The following is a 6,625-nucleotide window of genomic DNA, read 5'->3' as shown; positions in this document are numbered from 1 at the left end:
TATTAATAACGATGGAGTTCAATCTCCAAAACATTGTACACTACATGCTGTTGTACATTAAACCTTTTGCATATCTGCAAACAAGTCTCTCCTGATTGAAATTACACACAAATCTTACACCAAGCTCACTTGTATGCAATTATAAGCCAGTGTGGGTTGAACAGTAGCGAACATTTGGACTGTGATGTTCAGAAAGGAACAGAGATAGAAATAATGATTCTGTGATGACCCGAGCACCATTAGAAAACAGCGTTAATTCCCAGCAGTATCTGCAGGCCCAGCTGAATGGGCACAGCTCTGAGAACATCAACCCTTTATCAATATGACTACAAAATGTGTGTGTATGTGCGTTTTTGAGCGTGTGTGAGCGTGTCAAGAGGAGTTTTCAGCGAGCCGGTAATGAATGTCTCTCTGGTGGATCAGCATGTAAACACTGGAGAAGAGTGAACTCTGGCAACAGCCATTCCCATTTGGCTCAATTAGGCCCGAAACTGAGACAATCAATGGTGCTGGCCTTTCTGCCGGCCCGCCTGCTGGCGACGGAGCCGCACTCAGTAAAACAAAATGGGAATAATCAAAGTCCATAATTAGTTGGCCTGAGAGGGTGCAGGAGTGCGTTCTCACTCTGCTATAACCAGGCGACAGCGCAGTGACTATAGAGGCGTAGGCAGTGCTTGGAGATGAATGCACACAGCCTCGAGGAAAAAAGGACCAAACACAACACAGTGTGAGCTCTGTGTTACATAGTTATCCCACTGTTGCACTGAGAGAAGCCCTGCACTACACACAAGCAATGGCCCAAAACTCTGCTTGGCGGCAAATGAAACACCAAGGGAGATGTTGGAATATGATGAAAAAGTAACAGTGGTGATTTTTTTTCCTTCTTCGCTCAGTTGAGCATAGGGACATATATGACACCCTGGAAAGGAAAGAGACAGAGAGCAAGAAAGAGAGTCAAGATAAAAAAAAAATATGATGTAAAAGGGGATATATATATATATATATATATATATATATATATATATATATATAGCAAGGGTGTCCTTTAAAATGGAGGTGGTCTGGGGATTGACAGCTAACTGGGGAGGGAATGTGGAGGGAATGTTGGGAAAGTGGCCCAGATTGTCAGTAAGCATATCTAAGAGAATCTGGACAAGGATGTGAGCCTGCTGGTGATCTGCAGAAAGATCCAGACTTGGACAGAAATGATGGCAGTCCTGTATACTGCTCTGCAAGTTGTAACGGCTGTGTATGGACTAACTCATTTTCTTATAAATCATGTAAATCACTTGCTGTAAACAGACCTATATGGAGCCCATAATGTTGATGTGGTAGCTCCTTTGCTGTAAAGTGTCCGAAAAAAAAAATTCTCAGTTTGATGGAAAAATAAATGAATACAAACCTCTCAGTTATCAGCATTAGCATGAATGAGAAACTGAATTGTCATCATGTTTTGATGACAGTGAGAAGCTCTTAAGAGGAAATCTTATGATAAACATGCTTCATTTCGGGACAAATACTGACAGGTGACAAATTCAGTGTGAGGCAGCACAATAATGAGCCGTTTGCACCAAAGATGGAGACTAAATAAGGAAAAGGAAAAGATATCCTGTAGATTTCCACTTCCTCAGACCTAACTCCCCCTCCCAGACAGTATTTCAAATATCGATATCCATCGATAGCCAGTTACATAATGTTGAATGGTCTGCAGTAATATTTACAAACCTGACAAAAATGACAACAAAACAAATCATGATTTTTATGCTGTTATGACCTAAATATGATCCTAACAAATAGTTTTCAAAGTTGTTTTCGCCCAGCCATTTTTTTTTTTGTCCTCATTCAGGTTGGTGTTAACCTTAGTCACTACCTTTAAATCCCTGTCAGTAAAATGCTTGCTGGGCACATTCAAGCAGAATATGGCACTAGGTAAAACAATGACTATTGGACTGTGTTGGGAGTGATGGGGGGGAAGGTGATGCTGGCACAGGCCGGGGTCACGCTGCCCCTGGTCCTCTCACTGTAGGTGGCCGGCCTAATGATGAGGAAGATTGCTTCTGTTTAAATGGCTGCCAAGTTGAAGTTGGATAGGGGTGAGGTGTGTGTGTGTGTGTGTGTGTGTGTGTGTGTGTGTGTGTGTGTGTGTCAGGGGGTTGTTAGATGCCTTGGTATCTGGCCCCAAATCAGAGAGATAGATTGGCAGACAATATCCGTCCAATCCATGCACTCCCACACATTCACACAACAGGCACGCAATTATGTGTTGCAGAGAAATACTTTAACCAAAAACAAAAAGTCTTTTCTATTCTATTTTATTCTATTCTGTACTCCATGCAACTACACACACACACACACACACACATGCTATAAGTAGATTTTATTATTACAACATACAAATATAATTGGAATGTAGTGAAAACTGGACATTTGGATGCATTTAGATGTTTGTTCTCAATGCTTGAGAAGCGTTCAGCAAACCTGAAGTGTTACAGATTCATGCATCACCTGAACGCTGGTTGCTGGTACACCAATCTCACAACGTTTGTATATTGAGCTCAAACTCTGAGACAATGTGTTGTGTGGAGACAATGTGTTGTGTTGAGACAATGTGTTGTGTCGACATAAATCACATGAAAATTGTGTTTCTCCACTGGAAGATTGGTTGATGAATTGAAAATTGTTTTGACAGTGTCACGGTTAAATAAAATAAAAACAATGTTAAGAGTCTACAGCTATGCTCTCCGTTAGGCTGTACCAGAGACGGAACCCCGACTCAGAGTAGTTTCCTGTCCCTGTGTCACATGAAAAAAAAAATACTGTGTAAAATGGCATTTTTCAGAAGGACACATCAGTAGAAAATTAACTTTGTTTGAGACCCATTTCTGTCTCAGGACCAAACTCTCGCGAGATCTGGCAACACAGAGAAGCTAACGTCAGCAAAAATTGGTGAAGGCCCATTAAAACTAATCTCTGTGATGCTAAATATGTCTGTTAGCTGTGTAAAATTCTAACATTAGCAAAAGAAAATAGTATTAAATTATCCAAATATAACTTTTCAACCATCCACACCACGTTCACTACACGTTCAAACGAGGCCACGCTCCTTTAGGAGACCGGAAGTGTTTACCGTTTCATACCATTGCCACTGCTTGAAATGCGCTATCTTTAGTATAGAGGATCTTTGGCTGTACTTAGCGTTGCTTTGAGCTGATTGCTAACGTCAGCATGCTATCACAATGACAATGTTGACATATTGATGTTCAGAGGATGTCTTGTTTAACAGTCACCATCTTAGTTTAGCATTTTAAATCGCTCACACTAATACTACAAACAACATATAGCTAAGGTGGATGTGAATGTCATTAGTTTAGCAGGTATTTGGCCTCATTTGACCTGATGATGTGGTTAGATGGAAAGGCAGTGGATCAATTACAATTCGTCCTAAGTACGACATGAGTGTGTACCAAATTTCATGGCAATCCATCCAGTAGTTATTGAAACATTTTGCTTTAAAAAGTTCAGGGAATCACCAAAGTCAGTTTGATTTATCTTCTGGGGACCACAATTTGCATTGCAATTCATCATATTGTTGTTGAAGTATTGACCAAAGGTGTGGACCGACAGACAGACCGATAGTGTCATCCCTAGAGCCACGCTGCTAGCATGGCTAACAAATCCTCGTATAACAACACTTACTGCTGTTAAAAAAAAGTCTGTTGCAAGAGTAAATATCACTTTTGTTATTTGTTTATTTTTGTTATTTTTACATATTGCATAACATTATAGTTATATTGTCATCCTGAGTGCATTTTTTGGTCTAGGCTATATTTCTCATTGTTTGGACAATTAGCTTTTGTAGTCCCTTGAAATTAAAGTGGAAGAGGTTCCTACTTCTGATATTGTATGCAAATATTCAACAGTCATTGAGCAATCAATCCAGTTGCTCAGTGACTGCATGTTTGTTCTACTGTGTGCATATGTAAAGTGTTTGCAGGGACAGAAGTAGAGAAAAATAACTAGTCAGCAATCAGTCATTTTGCATTACCTTTATTACAGATAATTTATTCATGTGGGGAGTCATACATTTGTTGTTGTCTGAACATTTAAAATAATATGGTCAAATAATCTCAATTATTCGGCACAGATTCCATAGCTTACTTTACCTTTTGATTAATAATTTTTTTTTTTAGCATTAGCAATATTAGTAGCTGTAGAGCTATAGGCTGTTGTAGTTGTAGGGTATGTTCTGGTTGTTGGTGGACTGTTTGTAGAAGTCGTAGGCCATCTAAGGGTCGATGTTCTTCCAGTTGATCCTGATGTACAGTAGTTGTCGAGGTCGCTCCTGGTGTGTTCGTGCTGGAAGCCCAGAGCGTGGTTGACCTCGTGCTGGATGATGATGCCGTAGTAGAGGCAGCCCTGCCCGTTGAGAGAGAGCACCTGTCTGCCTCCCACTCTGCCCAGTTCGGAGAAACATCCTGCTTTGTTCTCTACGCTGATGTAGTTTTTCTTGTTCTTACACGGGACAAAGCGGATACAGGTTTAGCTGTGGAAGGCCTGCATGGAGTTGTTGATATCTGAGCCGATGAACTCACCACTCATGGTGAAGAGGATCCTCACCAAGCTGTTGGAGGCTTTCCTCCACAGGCGGTTCTGGGAACCAGCACATAATGGGTTTTCTGGTTCTGGGAGCCAGCGGGTCTCCTTCAAGCAGGATCTCATCGTTGCCGTTAGTGGTGATGTCGACGGTGTCTGGAGCTTTTTCTTCATCTTTGCCTCCTTGCTCCTGGAGAGGAAGTGCCTGAGAGAGGCCGAGCAGCAGCAGCAGCAGCAGCAGCAGCAGGTTGGCAGAGGGAGTCATCTTCAGGGGTCGGTCTGGAAGCTGTGGAGCTTCTCTGGAGAGCTGCTGTGGAGAGACTCCTCGAAGCTTGATGTTTGACTCAGTTCAGTCCAGGGTCTTTATACGCTCCTCTACAGGTGTGTCTGCAGGAGGCTTATGGGTTGGGGTCTACACTGCTAGGCCTGAACAAACTTCTGAAGGGAGGACTCCACAGACAAACCTACTTTTTAAACATGGTTTGTTATCTTTGGTCATTGGATGGATGAACACAGCTTTACGGTGCTTTACTAGGTTGCATTTGTTAAGCTAAGCACTTCATGTGTGGTGTCACATTAGAGTCTATTTGTCAAACCAACCTATATCCTAACAGAGTCACCACCAACTTCACACCACTTCTTCTCAGGGTCATAACTTATTCAAATGAAAATCACCATACCTACACTGATTTTTACAGTGGTGTCAAGTGAGCATAAACATTCATACATCCATTTAGAATAATTACTTTTGGAGGTATTTGGTTCCATCCAACATCTTGGCCTGATGGTAGTGCCAGAGAAAAAGTCTAAAGATCATCACTGTATTAAGGATCATCCTCTAGAAGCTATTAATGTACAAAATGTCATGGCAATACTCAACATCTGTTGATGATGTTTCAGTCTGGCAGATATGTGACTGCTGCCTATTTGTAGTTGTTTTTGTCCCTTCATGGTAAAATAAAAAAACATTTTCTTGCACAACATTTTAAGGAATTTTTCTTTTTATGAAATCTCATGAGACCAGAAAGCTTTGTCGACAACATAGATTTTCTGCAGCTCTGGCAGCACTTTTGTCATCAGTTTCCAGCCCAGATAAAAATGTCTGATATCAATCCTACAGCAACTTTAAGGTTTAAGGTGACAGGTCAGCCTATTTCCCCTATCTGGACCATAGCATTCTCAAGTAAGTACTCTGAGTGACCTCAGAGTACTTACTTTAAATCTGCAATAACAAAGTTATAAACAACTTGAAACAAGTTGTGAATACATATCCTCACCGTTGCAGTCGATGAACTGTGTTAGCAAACATTGATTATTTACACATTACCTTTGTTATTTTGAGTGGTGGTCACTATGTTACTCGTGTGGCTGGCCACTTGGCCAACATAAGTCCAATATTCACTCTCCAATATTTTGCTTTGTTTTTGGTTTCTACCAACACCTCAGGGAAATATCTAGCTCTTTAGCTGCTAAATGCTCCACTATGTTCACCAGCTAGTCACGTAATGTGTCTGTCTGCTGTTTGGTGCTGAGCAGGTATTTGTACATTGGGTTTTTTGGAGTTTTGACACGCAGAGCTTCTATTTTTGCAGCACAGAGCTGTTTCCCCTCTACTCCTCTGGATGGAAACTAACTGTTGTTGGTTTTGTGGTTCTATTCTACTTGAATTTGCGAGATCTCGTGGGTCCTTCGTGACTTCAGCTGTCAGTCATGGCCGCAGCCATTACGCAACTAATCCGGACCTGGTGGGTATTGACGGACGTCAAAGCATGGCGCCGACACGCAGCGGAGCCGGTCTGCATTCGGTGGAAATCCCCAGTAAGAGCGGTCAGAGTGAACCAGACCAACCGGACAGCTAACAATGAGCTCTGGAGAGCTCGAAACCTATATCTCTGAGCAACCCCTATTCACATTGTTTTACATCGTCAATTCATACGTTCTTGTTGTAAAAAATATTTGTCATAGCCACTTTAAGTTGGCTTGTTGTTCTTTCCCCAAGTGATTGCACTGTCTGCACAATATAAATCACTTA

At 41.5% G+C, this 6,625-nt stretch overlaps 1 pseudogene; it reads right to left on the bottom strand.

The window, feature by feature from the left end:
* Nucleotides 1-4,216: 4,216 nt before the first annotated feature.
* On the bottom strand, nt 4,217-4,858 carry LOC114557971 (high choriolytic enzyme 1-like; annotated as a pseudogene).
* Between the last annotated feature and the right edge of the window lie 1,767 nt (nt 4,859-6,625).

This window comes from Perca flavescens, chromosome 1, assembly GCF_004354835.1.
Source record: "Perca flavescens isolate YP-PL-M2 chromosome 1, PFLA_1.0, whole genome shotgun sequence".
Lineage (NCBI taxonomy): Eukaryota > Metazoa > Chordata > Actinopteri > Perciformes > Percidae > Perca > Perca flavescens.
This window is presented reverse-complemented; position numbering and strand designations above follow the sequence as displayed.